This window comes from Panthera onca, chromosome B4, assembly GCF_046562875.1.
Source record: "Panthera onca isolate mPanOnc1 chromosome B4, mPanOnc1 haplotype 2, whole genome shotgun sequence".
In the NCBI taxonomy this organism is placed as follows: Eukaryota; Metazoa; Chordata; class Mammalia; order Carnivora; family Felidae; genus Panthera; species Panthera onca.
Window position 1 is genome coordinate 57,453,712 of NC_138345.1, and position 19,451 is coordinate 57,473,162.

A 19,451-nucleotide genomic window follows, 5' to 3' on the forward strand; every position below is an offset into this window, starting at 1 on the left:
CTTATACATTTGAATGACAACTTAATTCTGAAAACCATTCTCAAGAATAACTGCTTTTAAATTATTATTATACACTCTTGCTGTCCTTTGGGTTTGGTGAAGGCAATAAAGTGTTTGAAATCATGTACTTTTGAGTTAGGCAGACATAGATTTAAATCCTGTTTCCACCATCATTTTATTTACATGGTTTATATCTTATTTACAATGCTTAGCATACTGCCTGATACATAGGATGCCCTCAATAAATGATAACTACTATTTGCATTCATGACTCTTTCCCTCCCTCCTTTTCTGTGTGGTGAAGAATGACCTTATCCAAGGAAAGATCTGGCTTTGTCTTTGGCTACAGAGAGGTGATCTCTAGGGCCTCCATGTGTCACATCTGGCAGGAGTGTCTTTGCTTGCCTGAGGGCTTTGGCCACACAACAGTCAAACAGTGTGATTTTGGATGGGGGATTGGGGCCATGCAGTATCAGTTTTGCCTCTAGAAGGAACTGGAGATTAAAGGTATCAACCCATAGTGACATCCGGGAAGGGCTGGAGACTAAAGGTCAACAACTTGGGCAGTATGTAATTGCATCCCAATAAAAACTCTGGATGCCAAAGTCTCAAGTGAGCTTGCCTAGTTGACAATGCATGCTGTCACAATGATACTAGAAAAGTAATGCCTCCTGACTCTATCAGGAGAGCTCACTGAAAGCTCTGTGGTTGGTTCTGCAGGCCTCAAACTCAGACTCAGTCTCAGCCTTATACTTACCAGCTTGAGACTCGGCCTTACATACTTTTTCCCCTGGCAGATTTTAATGTATAGCCTTTCCCTGTAGTAAACTACAACTATGAGTATCATCTGTTTTAGTGAATACTTCTAGCAAATTGTCAAACTTGAAGGTGGTTTTAGAAACGTCTGAAACTTGGGAGTTGGTGTCAGAAGTGAGGAGTATGTGGAGAAATGTGTTTGTAGTTGACCGAGTTTGTAGTTGACTAATCATACGGCTGGTTAAACTCTTGTACCTTCCTTATTTAAATCTAGAAATTCCCCAAACTTTGAAAGATATTTTACTTTACACTCAAGTTACCTTAACAGAACTCTCACTATTAAAAATCACTTTGAAGTGATAGTGTTTTATGGCCTTGTCTTATTTTTTTCGTTGCTCACAAACAATAAAAACCACCCCCACCTCCACACTCCCAGTAATAAATGCAGAAGCATGTTTTGTTGGTTTTGTTTTGTTTTGGTAATGTGAATGGTAGTAATATTCAGAAGTGAATGAGTCACAAACAAGTAAAATTTCTAAAAATTAGTAATAGTTGATCTGTCAAGGTCAGATGTTAGAAAATTAACTTCATCAAAAGATGTGCCAGTTTTCAAACAAAATATTAATTAAATCACACTTTCATTTGTGCTTTTACTAAACGCTTACACTGCACTCTGCAAGAGGCTGTTCACAATCTTGTTGTTGGTAGTTTTTTGTTTTTTGGGGTTTTTTAAGGTAATAAACACAAATTTGGTAAGCAGAATTTAAGATGCCCCTCCCAAATCCTCCCAATTGGGGAACATGCTCTGCATAGTCCCGAGATATGTGAATATGACAGATTTGACTCTCATGAATAGGTTATATTACATAACACAATAGACTTTAAAGCAATGGGGTTATCTGGGTGGACATGACCTTTTAAATCTTGATCTAAAGGGCAAAGACAGAGAAAGATGGAGATTTGATGCATAAAGAGGGTTCAATACACCATTGCTGGCTTCAGGATGGGGGGAGCATCTACAGAACCCCCAGGGAAGCTATGGACCACCCCTGATAGCCAGCATGGAAATAGGGACCACAGTCCTACAACCAGAAAGAGCCGAGTTCTATCAACAAGAATGAGTTTGGAGGCAAATTTCTGTTTCCCCAAGAATGTGCAGATAATGAGAACTCAACCAGGCTAACCTTGATTTCAGCCTGTTGTTCTCTGAGCAAAGAGAGCCATGCCACGCTAGAGTCCTGACCTAGAGAACTCTGAGCTAGAAAGTGGTCACTGTTTTAAGCCACAAAGTTTTTGCTAATTTGACACACACCAATAAAAGCTAATAAACACAAGAACAAAACTGCATATGTTTGACTGACCTCTGTTCAGAATTTCACTCTGAAAATAGGGACACTTATGTGCTAAGATTCATTCACCATGTAGCCCCTAGTTTACCATAGCCAATACTGAAAATTCATAAACCCACTCTGAACAAGAAATACAGACAAGATACTATGCCATAAGCTATACACTGAATATTTGTGTCCTCCAAAATTCCTATGTTAAAACCTAATGCCCAATGTAACGGTATTAGGAGGTGGGGCCTTCAGTTCATGAGGGTGGAGCCCTTATGAATGGGATTCCTGCTCTTATCAAAGAGACCCCACAGAGCTTCCTACTCCTTTCTACCATGTGAGGTTACTGCAAAAAGATGGCCATTTAGAAAATGGGCTCTCTCCAGACACAATGTGCTGATGCCTTGATTATGGGCTTCCCAGTTACCGTAACTGTAAGAAATAAACTTCTGTTGTTTATAAGCCACTCACTTTATGGTATTTTATCATATTAGCTAAGACTAAGTATGGACTAAGAATGGAATGTTTTTATTGCCTATAAACAGATAATTTGGAAACCTCAACTCTCTCTCTCCTATATGGAAGGTGTTCAAAAAGTAACTTGAATATGCTGTGAATTATCTCTTGATTTTCTTGAGCCATCTTAAGGGGTGGGAACAGGCAGTGCTCAAGCCTTCTTGAGACATACATGGGAAACGACCATATGTTCATTGCAGAATGACAAACTCTCTATGTATCTAGAAAGAGGTTGGAGGTCACTTAAGAGGAATCTCCCGAGAGTCTTCATAGAACCTGCTGCCACAGCTGCTCCCCGTCTCATTCTCTTTTCATTCATTACTACAATGATGCCATATTATTTTTAATAAAACACAAATCTTATCATGTGGTTCCCCCACTCAAAATATCCAACTGTGATGGCCCTCAAGATAAATTTATTCATCCACTTATATGCTAACTATTTAAGTGTGTACAATATGCCAGGTTCGGGGCTAGGTGATAGGGACACGATAGTAAGTATGACAGACAAGGTCCTGCTCTTCACTGAGCTCTGCTCTTTCAAAAATATACTTCCTGTCTTATTCATAAAAGACTGTTTTTTAAATGTTTTTTTTTTTTAATTTGGGGGGGGGGGGCAGAGTGTGAGTGAGGTAGGGGCAGAGAGAGAGGGAGACACAGAAGCCGAAGCAGGCTCCAGGCTCTGAGCTGTCAGCACAGAGTCCGACACAGGGCTCGAACTCACCAACTGTGAGATCATGACCTGAGCTCAAGTCCAACACTTAACCAAATGAGTCACCCAGGCGCCCCCTATTTTTTAAAAATGTTTTAATGTTTATTTACTTTTGAGAGAGCGCCCACCCATAAGCGGAGGAGGGCAGAGAGATAGGGGGATAGAGGATGCAAAGCAGCCTCTGTGCTGACAGCAGAGAGCCCTATGCAGGGCTCCAATTCACAATCCATGAGATCATGAGCCAAAGTTGAATGCTTAACCAACTGAGCCACCTATGTGCCTGACTATAATTAGTATTTAATCCTTAACTTGGGTTTCACTCCTCTGGGAAGCCCTCTTTGACAATTTTAGGCAAATTGGGCACCCATTCTCTGTGTTCCCATAAAATACTGTTCCTAACCATATAATAACATTGACCATATTGTAATAAAATTGCATGAGATTACATATCTGAATCCTCCATAAGCAGAATATAGGGAGAAAATTCAAGAAGTGTATACATTCCAAATTCCTAGAGTCAATAAGAGATTATGAATGAGTAGTGCCCCTTGAGAGGAGCTAACCCTGGATCTACTTCCTTCTGTAGGATGGGATATACAATATATATACACAATGGAGAGAGTATCCTAACTTGAGAGTAAGAACTAATCTGGGAGGCTAGCTCTCAGAATGAGAGCCTGTGCTAGCCCACACATCTTACATTATGTTATGCTGTGATGATAATTCCTCCTGACCCTATATACCCTCTGTCTCAATTATGAGCTCCTGGGGGTCTGGCCCTTTGAAGACTCCAGTATGCAAGCTGGGAGGTCAGCTACTATCTAGCACAAAGAGGCTATTAATCAGCTTACCTAGTGAGACAACAATCTTGAATGACAGAATTTGAGAGTGAAAAGTTGTTTCAAGTTTTCTAAAACATTCCCTGTGAGAAAACACAAGCAAAATGTGGATCCTCACAGACAGAGCCAATATAGGAACTCTCATGTACTTAGGGAGGAAGGGGAAAAGAAGTCTAGGGCAAGGAGAGATGCAGAGCTCAGAGACAGGGGCCAGGGTTTCTGCACATCTTGTTATTTAACCTATAAGGAGGTGGTGCAGGAGAATGTCAGCTGGATAAAAGGAATCCAAGGGCCTATGGGCTAACAGTTCTCTTTCATGGACGTCACCTGTTGGGGAGAGGATGGAGGAGGTCAGAGGCCTCTCAGAGGATCCCTGTTGTAAGTCTTGTACCCACCTAACCTGCGAAGGAGAAATAAAACACTGGGGAAGGAAGGTTCCCAGGCATACTGAGTTAAAATGGGCTATTCTTCACAGGTTGTGTGCATGTACAAAGGACCTGACAACTTCTGTGTTCTGCTCCATCTTCTCCATTCCCAACATGCCCCCCCCCCTACACACACAAACACACACAAACGTGACACAGAGGAAGACTGAGAAAGCCCTGAGATGAGAAAAGGAAGAAAGACTTCAAGGTAATGGTAGGTCAATAGCAGCTGCTCCAGTTCAAAATCTAAGTGGGGCTAACTACACCATCAAGAACAGAAGCCTCTACTGATAGAGACAGTATCAGAGAGCAGACGCCAGGAAGGATACAGAGGACATCCCCAGGGCCAGCAGCCTTAGATATCGTGCTCCACACTCCCGTGTCAGCCACAATGATTGATACATAAACCCCTCAAGATGGTTTTGTTAGTGTGGACAGGGGAGGGGCAGCAGGAAAGTGAGGTTTGTGAGGCACCTAGAAGGGCACAAAATGTAAGGAGCCATCCCCCTCAGGGTCATGCAAGCACAGGGTCGCCACCAGAGAGGGAAGCCTCTTTACATTTTACACCCAAGGTGCCTCTCTCACCCCACCCTAGTCCTGGGTCTGGACGGGGAAATAGAGAAACAAGCAGCAAGAGATGATTTGATAGCAAAGACACTGAGTTATTTTGTGTTATATTGCATTTATTTTTAGTGCCTGTCAATCTGCCCAGTAGGGTAGGGACTCCAGAATAAGAATGCATTACAGAAACAGCTCCATTTTCTTTGTATATTAGAGTGTAAGTGGATAAATTGTGAATCTATTAGATGTGTCTCAAAAATTATTATAATGTTTAATCAGATTATCTCTCTATGTAAATTACCCAAATCACTATAAAAATCATTTTTTTCTTTATACTTTTATACATTCTCTAAGCATATCATGTGCCTGTTAAATCACATGCTACCTCACTCAACACTGAAACAAAATCAAGAACATCAATTTCTTAAGCGCCAATAAAAAGATGGCCACTTTACTCCCCTGCCAGCCTAAAGCATATTTCCTAGCATCCTCTTGCGAAGTCTGCCAAAAAGACACATGATCTAAAATCTTATATTGCTATAAATCTGAGATACTATGGCAATTTGCCTAATTTAAGCCATTAAGACACGTGTCGTGGTTCCTTCCACAAATTTCAAGAATGTTCACATGTTCTATTTAATAACTCCATAGGTAGCAGTATTATGTAGGAAACCGCTGCTAGGACCTGCAGGTTTTACCTTTGTTCTCTACCAAGTAGCTGAGTGTTCTTGGATAAGTCACTTATTCTTTCAGGGTATTATATTCATCACACTAAAAGGCTAACCTAAACAACTTCCAAAGGCTCACCTGCTCTTCTAACATTTCTACTTCAAGGAGGCAGTATCTTCTAATGTTATTGCTCAAAAAATTTATTTTCAAGAGGCAGTAGTACAGAAACACACACAAAGTGAAACTGTAAAAACAGGATCATTTCCTCACTGCATTCTGTAGGTGAGGAAAATTTGTTTACTAGGGTAATGACAAAACTGTGCCTGGAACCCAGGGCTGCTCTTTACCAGCTTGGTGCTCTTCCTGGTGATTTCTAATCCTTTTGGAAAGGCCATTAGGGCTGAGAGTGCCAGCTCTGAAGCCAGCCTGCTAGGTTTACATTCCTGTTCTCACTCATCAGCTGTGTGATCCTCGCCTCAGTTTCCATGTCTACAAGATATGAGGAATAACACCAACTGCAAAGGGCTGTTGTGAGGAGTAAAATAATGAGTACAAAGCAAACGCATAGGACCCTTCCTGGCAGCCAGTAAGTACTTAGCAAATGTTGGTCTTTATTACTACTCTGATGGCACATGTGGACAATACGGAGACCAAAACATTCTGTGTGTACACAGAAGAGAACATAAAAGGCTTGCTAATAAATACCACTGGAGATTTACTCATCTAAAAAGTCCATTCCTTACTCTCCTAAGCACACCATATAGATAGCAGAAAGGAAGTTTTTGTCAGGACTAGAGATAAAAGAAATGTGAAGTCATTTACTAGCAGAGTTTTAGGGAGGAACCCTAGCTTCCCACCTTCACTTTATCATTAGTAACTGGATTCTGGAAAGCTAGACCATGTCTCCAAGTCTCAGTTTCCTTCTTGGAACTTTTCCTATCCAGGGACACTTCTGGAGGTTTCTCAGACGTCATTCATAATTGAGGTCAAAAAGGAGATTCCATATATTAATTTTAATAATTCTCATTAAGTGAACAATATATAATCTTTAATTACCAAATCTTTTATTTCCTTGTTTCACATCAGATTTCCTGCCATTATTAATTTAGGCATGATTATAGGAAAACATGCATAATTTGCAATTCAAACAGTCTTTAATCTTAAAAGGATTTCCATGGGTGGAAGAAATGGTGAACAAGTGCCCCAGCTCTGTCCCTTGCATGGCCCACCACTTGCACAAGGGATCTCAACTCATAAAGGAGGAGCAGCGCTGTATGGCTTTAAAATGACTTCATTCCCATATTTACATATTTTTAATAGGGCTATGATGAATCTCCTTCCGCTTGACTCCTATTTTGAGCTGTGATATTTTAATCTCCATTCTTGCTGCAACTTAGCAGATGAATGTGCAGTGTGACAGAGCTCAGAGGAAATAGTATAAATAAAGCAAAGTGGAGCTATGACATCTCACATTTTATAGCTTTTTTATTGTAGCCGAAGCATAAACAGAGCACAGCTGTGTTATACTTACCGCTGTGAGCACTCCCTCAATCCGCACCCCCTATTGCTTTTAAAAAGACAGTGCTCTTATTCAGAAAGCTATGGCTGTGGGTAGCACGGCCCCACCAGGGCAGCCTCTACCCCAGACCTGTCCATTTAATGTGTTTCTCCTCTTATAGATGTAGATTTGTCGTGTTCTGTATCATTCGTCTGACTGAAAACCAATATGCCAACCGTAGCCCAGACTGTACTGCAGCAAAAGTGCACTGCTCTCACCGAGTGGAAGACAACACCACAACCAAAACTATAATTTTCACTCCTTCTCAACACACACGTTGCACCCAAATAATGTCCAAACACTCTCTTAATAGAAGACACACAACTAGCTGGAAGTATTCAAAATAGTGCACTCTCTTAACGAGAAGCCCCTTCTAAAATGAAGAAGTTATACTTCTCACTTTCACGTTAATTCTTAGTCATGTTTGGGTGAAAGTTGGAAATGCCAAGAGGGTGAAACAGAGCGAGAGCTAAAAGAGTGGCACTGAGATGAGCAAAATAATTTCACTTGCTGAGACAGTCATCAGAGTTTATAATTTTCCAGGCTTGTTACATACTTCAATAAACCTGAAGAAGACACAGTAAACCAAGCAGCGAACACATTCCACACTCTGACAAATAAGAAATTATGTATACACAGGGTCCAGGACAAGCACCTGATCTAAGCAAAGCCAATCAGAGTCCTTCCCTGAGATATTTTATTTAAGTAGGATGGAAAAAGCAGCAAGCTATGAAATTCCTGAGCTGGCATCCATGGAGACATTCCTCCCCTAGGGAGAAATCTCTATTGCAGCAAGAAAGAGTAAAGTCGCTATCTAAAGTGACGGGGAGACAAGGCAAAGGGATCAAACCCTGAAAGAGGAGGACTCCATGGTCCCAACTTCTCCCTAGGCCAGTCCTCAGAAGCCATTCCTGCCTTCCCCCAATTTGGTTACTTGCCTTCTTTGTATTCCTTCACCCAACACATTTCAGCTTTTTCTTTTAAGCCACCTCAAATCAGGTTTCATCATAAATAAATAAATAAATAAATAAATAAATAAATAAATAACCTAACTATTACACCTTCTAGAAGAGACACTCTTTTTCAGTTGGCTTAGGATTTTTTCTTCTTTTTTTCAAATACCACCACACTCTTTGTGGGAAGGAGGGAAAACCCTCTGGGCTTGTAAAGGAATGTGTAATGAAAATTCAAAGACACATGCATCCAAGTGAAAAGAATATAGGGGCATAGTAGCCTATACACCAGCGAAGTGAACTGAAAGACAGGAAGATTGATTTGCATCATCATTAACATGGAAAGAGAAAAGCACAAGAACACAATAACCGCAAGAACCACCTCCATTGACAAACATAATTGTTTCGAAACAACAGGCCCAACTGGACTAACACAGGGGCAAAGTTGGTACCCCAAGCTTCTCAGCTATCTATCCGCCCAAAGTTGCTCTTCTGCCAAGCTCATTGTTTACCAAGCTGCCAGCCCAGCCCAGGGATCTGATTAGCAATTTGCACTTTTGTGAGAGGATTAACAGAATTCCTTTGTTTTGATGTCGGATTATCAAACTGCATCTTTAAAGAGGTGTGACCTCATCCAGATTCATAAGCCTGCTCCCTTGAGAATGACTTGAATTTTACTCTACTTGCGCAACATATAATTTCATAAAGGAGTTACTGTCAAAACATGGTACTCAATTCTTGATGTGTGCGAAGAAGCACATTTGTAATGTAAATAACCTCAGAAGTTTTGTGATATTTTAAAATAACCCATCTGGTGGGAAAACAAGGATTTTCAACCCATTTGGTTCCAGCACTGTAAATTAGTGTGCATCTAGCTCATAGAACCCAGAGATAAACCCCATTCTCAAACAGAGACTCATGATGCTTTTCTTTTCAAGGGCAAGCATTTTTAATTGTCCCATTCTCTTGAAATATTTTGAAAAAGGAAAGCAGAATGAGCAAAAGAATACACTGAGGAAAACCAAAGAATTCGATGGCTAAGTTCAACACGATGATGATATCAAACTGTTTATAGTGCATGGTCTGTGTGTCCAGCTTTACCTAAATAAAGATAAAGGAAGAAAAAACAACTCAGGTTTATATTTCATTGACTAATAGGCAACTAATCAGAAAGAGAGTCTTGGAAATTTCCACCAAAGTTGGGCACAAGTAAAACTTTCAAAGGGGGCATGTACAGGGTGGTATGCAACAGACTGAGAAAATTAGTCTGCAGACTTTGCACTGGTGTGATTTTTACTTGAGGTGGCCATCTCAGATAGAAGGCACAAGAACAGTCCGGGCTGTGAAAGGCATGCATTCCTGGTGTGAGAACTGTATCTTGGGAAGTACAGAAATGCTCATTCAGCTACAAATAGCAAAAGGGCAGTCTGGCCACAACAAATTCTCAAAAAGCCAGACACTGCTGCAGATGAAACGGCAGCTTTAGTTGTTGACAAACTAAAAATCAAAACAAACAACCAACCAGAACATCCTGTCTCATAAAGAGGAAGTATAATTAAATATGTGTCTATTTTTAATATTAATACAGATTGTTACCCAAGGTTGATAGATTGGGAATGTTTCTTTCAGTTAGGCAGGCCCTGATAAATCAGGTGAAAGGTATGTTTCTCTGTACATATGTATGTTTATAAGTACAATGCATATACACATGGCTATTAAATTGATGGTTCTTTTTTAATTAATTTATTTAGAGAGTGAGAGAGAAACAGAGCACAGGAGCAGGGGAGGGGCAGAGAGAGGGAAACAGAAAGTCCCAAGCAGGCTCCACGCTGTCAGCTCAGAGCCCGACATGGGGCTCGAACTCATGAGCCGTTAGATCATGACCTGAGCCGAAGTTGGACACTTAACCAACTGAGCCACCCAGGTGCCCCTGAATCCCTCTTAAACAGCTTTCTCTTATATTTGAAAATAGCCCTTCTACATGGATTATTTGCTAGTTTTGCCTTACTAACTAAATTGGAAGTATCCTTTAAAGGTGGATCATGGGGCGCCTGGGTGGCTCAGTCAGTTGAGCATCCAACTTCAGCTCAGGTCAGGATCTCACGGTTGGTTGGTAAGTTTGAGCCTCACATGGGGCTCTGTACTGACAGCTCAGAGCCTGGAGCCTGCTTCAGATTCTGTGTCTCCCTCTCTCTGTGCCCTTCCGCCACTCATGCTCGCCTGCGCTCGCTCTCTCGCTCTCTCTCAAAAATCAATAAACATTAAAAAAAAAATTTTTTTAAGTGGATCATGTCTCTTAAGAGTCTCATCCAGTGGCCTGCATACAGTTTGGTGTTCAATAAAAGTTGGATAAATAAATTCAAAAGACTTGTAGTTAATTAAACAAATACGTCAGGGAGAGTGGGAGGAAAAAAATAATTTAGTAAGAATTTGACTTTAACCACAAAGCTGCCTATATGGAATTCAAGAAGAAAACAATGTGCATTATTTATACTTTCTGTAACCATAAATATAGAACACCAGCCAAAATCAACCTTGAATTATTCATTTAGTCAACATATATCTGTAGAATGTCTCCATTTGCTAGGAACTAACTTGGGCTCCAGAGATAGAGCGGTAAACAAAACTAACCACCTCCTTGCCCTCGTACAGCTAACATTCTACTCGGGGAGAAAAAAAAAAAAAAAGATAAATGAATTGATATTATGCTATGCTAGTTAGAAAAGGGCTAAGGACAAAGATTCAAGAGGTGATAGAAAGTGTTTAGGGAAGTGCTAGATAAAGTTTTAGAGGAGAAGGAAGGGCCTCACTGAGAAGGTGCCATTTGAGTCAAGACCTGAAGGAAGGGCTGGTATGACTAATTCGGTAATGGAGCAAGAGCATTATAGGTAGAGGAAACCTTGTAGAATGCAAAAGCCTTAAGAAGGGTGGTGCCCAGCCTGTTAGAGAAAGACCAATGGGCAGTATGGTTACTGCTGAGTGAGTGAGAGGAGGAGAAGCAGAAGGTGAACTCAGCAAACAGAAGGATAGGGGCTGACTCTGCTCCATGAGGGTCGCGGTTAAGGACTCCACTGAGGAAGGAAGCCATTGCAGGGTCTGGAGCAGAGAAGGACAGAATATGACTAATCTGATTTACACTGTAAAGGATCACCCTGGCTGCCGTATGAAAACTGACTGAAGGGGAACAAAGGCAGGAGTCCAGTTAGAAGCCCACAGCCGCAAGCGGAAATGATTGTGGCTTGGACGAGACTGGAAATAGTGGAGATGAGGAAAGGTCCTCAGAGCTTGGAAATATGTTGAAGGTCATGCTGACAGAGTTTTGCCACGGGATTAGGTGGAGTACAAGTGAAAGATAGGAGTCGAGGATGATGAAAGTTTTGGGGTCTGAGCAATGAGAAGAATGGATTTTCCTTTACCTGGGCCAAGGAAAGACTTCCAGGGAAACAGGTGTGAAGGGCACATCCAGGGCTCATATAGATGTGCAGTGTGGAGTTGCCAAGGAGCCATTCCGGCATGTGTGTGTGGAGTTCAGGAGAGAGGTCACAATGTAACAGAAGTTTATATTTCCCAAACAACATTTTTCCTAGCTCTGAACACTACAAGCAATTGTTTTTGAACGAGTCTTTATTTAAAAGGACAGAATTTGCAGGGTCTAACATAATGGCCTTTTAAAAAGTACAGAAATCCGTATCCAGCCATTTGCCTTTAATAGAAACAATTTCTTAAAGATCATACACTGATAAATCATAGGCAGTTAAATTCATGCTGTCAATGCACATAATGAATGCTAAAGGAATAGCCTAAGTTTGGTCGTCTGACCTGATAGGTCTGGAGATCAGATAATTCAGAACAAATATTTAGCACCATCCCTGGATGTATATGTTTCACATTTTTCCAGGAATGGAAAGGAAACTTACATGCTCATGCTTCTGAAGGTCTGTTGAGGATACCTCATACTGAGCACATTTTATGTTTCAGCTTCAAGATTTATGTAAAATTTTAAAAATAAACTTAAAAGATTTTATGTTTTAAAGTTCTTAATTATATGACTTGACCTTTAAATCACTATGTAAAAATGACTTTGAGAACTGTATATTAATTACATTATAGTCATTATCATCATCACCATCATAGCTATCTTTTCTTAAGCTCTACTACATCCCAGGCCTTGTGTATGACTTTTATAATACTACATATCAGACTCTGTGTGCTCTATGTATTAAATCATTTAATATTAACCCCACATTATTCATAAATATTTGTTACACCCAAGCCAAATGTCTTATGAAAGAACTTTATACAGAAATGTCTTCTATTTCATTGTGAAATCAAAAACAACAGCGAAGAATAAAATGTACATAAATATGGGGAATTGGAAGCAATTGAGAAAGTTCTACTCCTGGGTACTTGTCATGTAAGTGGGAAATGTCCATCTGAACAATAATCCTATACTAAATGTCCTCTACCAAATTAAATGCCCTATTCCAGTGAAACATCATCCATGACAATGAATTGACAATAATTTGAGTTGCCGGTTAATAAAAATTAATATAGCACTTGTAGAAATAAAAAGTAATCTAAAACTATTGGCCTTTAGTAAAGAGCAAAATTACTGTACAAAATATTGAAAGGAAAAAAGTTACATTTCTAAAAATCCAACCAATCTAATCAAGTATTTATGATATGTATCTGGATGTCCAGAAACAAATTAAAATAGAAAATATACTTCCACAGTCTTCAGTATTTCTTCCAAATCCTATATCCACTCAAGTTGGCAGGACATAATCAGTGGTTTATTTGGATATTGTCCACAGTTGTAAATGAGCATCATCGTTTCTGTGTTTTGGCAATGGACCATGTAAATGATTATACTGCTATATATTTAATGTAGTAGATATAAAACATGGCACAAAGTAAAAGTACCAAGTTTAGAAAACCATCTCATCAAATAACTCCCCTAAATTCCTCAACGTAAGTAGCCTGCAGACGGTAGGGTTGCCAAATGTAGCATCTCCATTAACACAATCACTCAAGTAACTTTCCATTTCTTCTCCTATCACTTTCACCCCATATCCCAACCCTCTAGATCCCGTTTATAAAAAGGAGTGAAGAGTGACATAAAGTGTGCCTCCTGGCCAGCACAGAGTCAGATGTGGGTTCCATGGCCGATCTAGCACCCCCTCTACAAATCCGGAAGGAAATCTACTGAAACACACGGGAGAGAAGACACACATGCTTCTTTGACATCTTTCATGCTCGTGAAAGCCGACTATAATTTTCTTAGAATATTAAAGTGCCATATTTTTACTGTCATTTTAAACTAAAAAGAAAAGTAGGGCTAAAATACATAATCAGTAAAATAGTTAAGTAGGCAAATTTTATTTCTCCAAATCTTACATCTTCCCTGACAACAAGCTTCTTTTTCTTCTGCCACTTCTTTCCTCAGACCTGCCTCTGACCACATTAGAGTTCAATTTATTTGTCAGTGAAGCTGATCTCAAGGCGAACACCCCATACTTATAACATTCCCTTTGCTTTTTCATTCTCATCAAAATGTACCTTCTTTTCCATGTTCTATTAGCCCAGCCCAAATCTTGAACTTCTAAAACCACAGCTAGCCAAGTGATAATACAGTCGCTGCCAATATGCCAGAGATTAGAAGCAGAAACTTGGAGTTGCAAAGGAAATTTCTGAGGTAATTAATTCAACTCTTCACTTCAAACTAGAATCCTCTATGTAATTTCTCTATAGTCATCTCAGACTCCGTACAACTCTATCCAGAGATCAAAATGCACTTCATTTTTTTTAAATAAGTAAATCCATGTTGACAGACTGGAAGGCTCAAATTTTTTTTTTTAAATGTCTTTATTTTTGAAAGAGAGACAGAGTGTGTGTGTGAGAGAGAGAGAGAGAGAGAGAGAGCAAGAGCGTGCATGAGCGGGGCATGGGTGGAGAGAGACGAGACAGAGGATCTGAAGTGGGATCTGAAGCAGGTTCCATGCTGACAACAAAGAGCCTTATGAGAGGCTCCAACTCAGAACCACAAGATCATAACCTGAGCCTGTCGGTCGCTTAAATGACTAGGTCATCCAGGCGCCCCCAAATGCCCTTCATCTTGGTGTAAAACATCCAATTTTAACTTTCCTCTACTGGTCTCGGTTCTAGAGCTATGCATAATCATTTGTGTTTCAAACCCAGATGCAAGCCCACCTTTCACCCAGCTCTGTGTCCTGGGTTGCTGACTTCTATAACATATCAAGAGAGCCCCTTGCTCCCAGGCTTCCGGTGGGGTTTTGAAAATGAGAGGCTTCAGCCAGAGATCAAACAGTAAGAAAAGAGTGAGGGCAGGATACGTTATTTCTGCAGCTCCCTCCTTGCAAGTGACTTTCAGAGTCTGGTGGTATCTATCTCCCTAGTCAGGTGGGCTTCTCCATACAGCTCCTTTCTCCTGGTCCCTTCAGACCTAGAGGTGGTGACAACTCTCTGCTATTATTATCCCCAGAGTACTTCACCACCCTTGTTGGTTCCTTTCAATAACTGCTTTATTGAGATATAACTCACATACTACACAATTCATCCATTTAAAGTGTACAATTCAATGGTTTTTTGACATATTCATAAAGTTATACAACCATTACCACAATCAATTTTGGAACATTTTCATCTCTCTGAAAACAAACTCCATACTCATTAGCAGTCATTCTCTGTTTTCTCTCAACCCCTCAGCCTAAGGCAAACACAAATCTACTTTCTGTTTTTAAAGACTTGGCTATGTGGCTATTTCATATAAACGGAGTCATTCTATATGTAGTCTCTTGTGACTGGCTCTTTTAGCTTATCAAATGTTTTCAAGGTTCATCCATGTTGAAGGGTGTATCAGTACATCATTTCTTTTTCTTTCTAAATAATATCCCATTGTATAGATACGCCACATTTTATTTATCTATTCATCAGTTCATGGATATTTGGGTTCTTTCCACTTTTTGGCTATTATGAGTAATTTTGCTATGAGTATTGTGTACAAGTTTTCATGTGGACATGTTTTCAACTCTTGAATGAACTTGAGAATGGAACTGCTGAGTCATACGGTAACTCACAAGGTTTAACCTTGTAAGAATCGGAGACAGACTCTTCCAAGCAGTTGCCCATCTTATACTCCCATCTGTGATGTACGAGGGTTCTGATTCCTCCATGTCCTCTACCAATACTTATTATTACGTCTTTCTTATTGTGGAAATTTTAATGAGTGTAAAGTCTCTTACTGTGGTCCTGGTTTTCAAAACCCTGTCTATATCCTTATAACTATTCCTTTTACTAAATTCTCCTCAAATTATTCCACCTCGGGGCGCCTGGGTGGCTCAGTCGGTTGAGCCTCCCACTTCAGCTCAGGTCACGATATCACGGTCTGTGAGTTCGAGCCCCGCGTCGGGCTCTGGGCTGATGGCTCAGAGCCTGGAGCCTGCTTCCCATTCTGTGTCTCCCTCTCTCTCTGCCCCTCCCCCGTTCATGCTCTGTCTCTCTCTGTCTCAAAAATAAATAAACGTTAAAAAAAATAAAAAAATTAAAAAATTAAAAAACATTAAAAAAAAATTATTCCACCTAAGTCCATCATCTGTTTGGGTTTTATTTCATCATCTATTTCTTGCCAGACCCTGACTGACTCCAAGGCCAATCCTTTTTGACATTTTGAAGGACTGTTTTGGAATCCTTCCTGAGTTTCTCTTTTTCAAGCTAAACAACTTCTTATAGGAACTATTAGTATCCAGATTATCTACCCCTATAATTCACCAGCTTTAGGCATTAAATTGTCAATGTCCTTAAAATTATTTTACCCATAAGTGACATATGAACTGACTAGTATACTTTTCACCAGGTGATTATTTCATTGGTTATAGACACTATACTTCTTCTAATAATGCTGTTAAAGGTGACACTACCTCTTATCTGAGCAGATAGATCTTAACTGTTGGTTTATACTGAACATGAAATCAACCTGAATATCTTAAAAATGGACTGTCAAACTCAAATACCCCCTACCTATAATTGGCCAATTGATTTCAAAATTATATGTAGAATTACTTTTACACTGTTAAATTTCATCTTGTTAAGTTTGGGCCAACACTGAGTCTATCACTGACTTTGTAAGTACCAAATGAGATAAAATGGGTTAAAGTGGCAAGTGTGTCCTTGAACAAAAATGATAAAGTGTTAGTCCTCTTGCTTACTTTCTTCCTTCATCAAAGCTCTTTTTAATGAATAGACAAGGCTTAGCATGTCATATGTGGTCAAGTCTAAAGAAACAATTAGATGGACCCTACCTAGGAGTGTCCATTCTTTCTATTACATCCATTACAAGCCAAGACTCTTGGGGTCCCATTGCTATGCTAACCTACCCTAATAGCCTAAATTGTTATTTCTTGTCTTTTTGACACTAGCCATTCTGACAGATAGAAGGTGATATCTCACTATAATTTGATTTTTATTTCCCTGATGATTAGCGATATTGAGTATCTTTTCATGTGTCTGTTGGCCATTTGTATGCCTTCTTTCAAAAAGCATCTATTCAGGTTCTCTGCCCGTTTCTTAATTGAATTGTTTTTTTGTTTGTTTGTTTTTTTGTTTTGGTGTTGAGTTATAGAAGTTCCTTAAATATTTTGAATATTGACCCTTTGTTGGATTATCGTTTGCAGGTATCTTCTCCCATTTAGCAGGTTACCTTTTTATTTTTTTGATGGTTTCCTTCACTATATAAAAGTTCTGTTGTTGTTGTTGTTGTTGTTGTTGTTTCGTTTTGGTGTAGTCCCAGTGATTTATTTAATTTTTTTTTAGTGGTTTCTTTTTTAATTTTTTTTTTATTTTTTAAAAATTTACGTCCAAATTAGTTAGCATATAGTGCAACAATGATTTCAGGAGTAGATTCCTTAGGGCCCCTTACCCATTTTAGCCCATCCCTTCTCCCACAACTCCTCTAGTAACCCTCAGTTTGTTCTCCATATTTATGAATCTCTTCTGTTTTGTCCCCCTCCCTGTTTTTATATTATTTTTGTTTCCCTTCCCTTATGTTCATCTGTTTTGTCTCTTAAAGTCCTCATAGGAGTGAAGTCATAGGATTTTTGTCTTTCTCTAACTGACTAATTTCACTTAGCATAATACCCTCCAGTTCCATCTACGTAGCTGCAAATGGCAAGATTTCATTCTTTTTGATTGCCGAGTCATTCTCCATAGTATGTATGTATGTATGTATGTATGTATGTATGTATGTATGTGTGTGTATATATATATATATATATATATATATATATATATATAGACCACCTCTTCTTTATCCATTCATCCATCAATGGACATTTGGACTCTTTCCATACTTTGTCTGTTGTTGACAGTGCCGCTATAAACATGGGGGTGCATGTGTCCCTTCGAAACAGCACACCTGTACCCCATGGATAAATGCCTAGTAGTGCAATTGCTGGGTCATAGGGTAGTTCTATTTTTACTTTTTTGAGGAACCTCCATACTGTTTTCCAGAATGGTTGCACCAGCTTGCATTCCCACCAACAATGCAAAAGAGATCCTCTTTCTCCGCAACCTCACCAACATTTGTTGTTGCCTGAGTGGTTAATGTTAGCCATTCTGACAAGTGTAAGGTGGTATCTCTTTGTGGTTTTGATTTGTATTTCCCTGATGAGGAGTGATGTTGAGCATTTTTTCATGTGTCGGTTGGCCATCTGGATGTCTTCTTTGGAGAAGTGTCTATTCATGTCTTTTGCCCAATTCTTCATTGGATTATTTGTTTTTTCAGTATTAAGTTTGATAAGTTCTTTATAGATTTTGGATACTAACCCTTTATCTGATATGTCATTTGCAAATATCTTCTCCCATTCTGTCGGTTGCCTTTTAGTCTTGCTGATTGTTTCCTTCACTGTGCAGAAGCTTTTTATTTTGATGAGGTCCCAGTAGTTCATTTTTGCTTTTGTTTCCCTTGCCTCCAGAGACGTGTTGAGTAAGAAGTTGCTGTGGCCAAGGTCAAAGAGGTTTTTGCCTGCTTTCTCCTCAAGGATTTTGATGGCTTCCTGTCTTACAATGAGGTCTTTCATCCACTTTGAGTTTATTTTTGTGTATGGTGTAAGAAAGTGCTCCAGGTTCATTCTTCTGCATATTGCTGTCCAGTTTTCCCAGCACCACTTGAAGAGACTGTCTTTATTCCATTGGATATTCTTTCCTGATTTGTCAAAGATTAGTTGGCCATACGTTTGTGGGTCCATTTCTGGGTTCTCTATTCTGTTCCATTGATCTGAGTGTCTGTCCTTGTGCCAGTACCATACTGTCTTGATGATTACAGCTTTGTAGTATAGCTTGAAGTCTGGGATTGTGATGCCTCCTACTTTGGTTTTCTTTTTCAAGATCGCTTTGGCTATTTGGGGTCTTTTCTGGTTCCATACAAATTTTAGGATTGTTTGTTCCAGCTCTGTGAAGAATGCTGGTATTATTTTGATAGGGATTGCATTGAATATGTAGATGGCTTTGGGTAGTATTGACATTTTAACAATATTTGTTCTTCCTATCCAGGAGCATGGAATATTTTTCCATTTTTTTGTGTGTCTTCAATTTCTTTCATAAGCTTTCTATAGTTTTCAGTGTACCAATAGTTTATTTTTGCTTTTGTCTCCTTTGCCTGAGGGGACATATCTAGAAAAATGTTGCTAAGGCCATGATGGCTAAGAGATTACTGTTTACATTTTCTTTAGTTATTTTATGGTTTTAGGTCTCACATTTAGGTCTTTAATCCATTTTGAGTTTATTCTTGTGTATGGTGTAAGAAAGTGGTCTTCCTTCATCAAAGTTCTTAATACAAATAATAAAGAGGATAAGCCAATGAATAGAATGGGTAGCATCTGAGTACAGACCACTCTTTAGATTGATAACCATTATACTAATCTATATCCTTTAAATAAGGTTCTTCAGCTATTAATCCATGTTACCATACTGTCCACCAAACCAATTTCCTTCTTAATTTCTCAAAATTTTATGATATATAAGTACATTTAATAAATGATGGTATCTGTTAATAGAGTAACTGTATTTAAAAGAATTAAGTTACATGATTAGATCTTAGACAACCCATACT

At 39.3% G+C, this 19,451-nt stretch overlaps 1 protein-coding gene across 5 annotated transcripts in view; it reads right to left on the minus strand.

Annotated features, from left to right (window-relative positions):
* SOX5 (SRY-box transcription factor 5) overlaps positions 1 to 19,451 on the minus strand; it is a 1,011,771-nt gene that overhangs the window by 829,269 nt on the left and 163,051 nt on the right. The gene's annotated exons all lie outside the window — the stretch shown is intronic.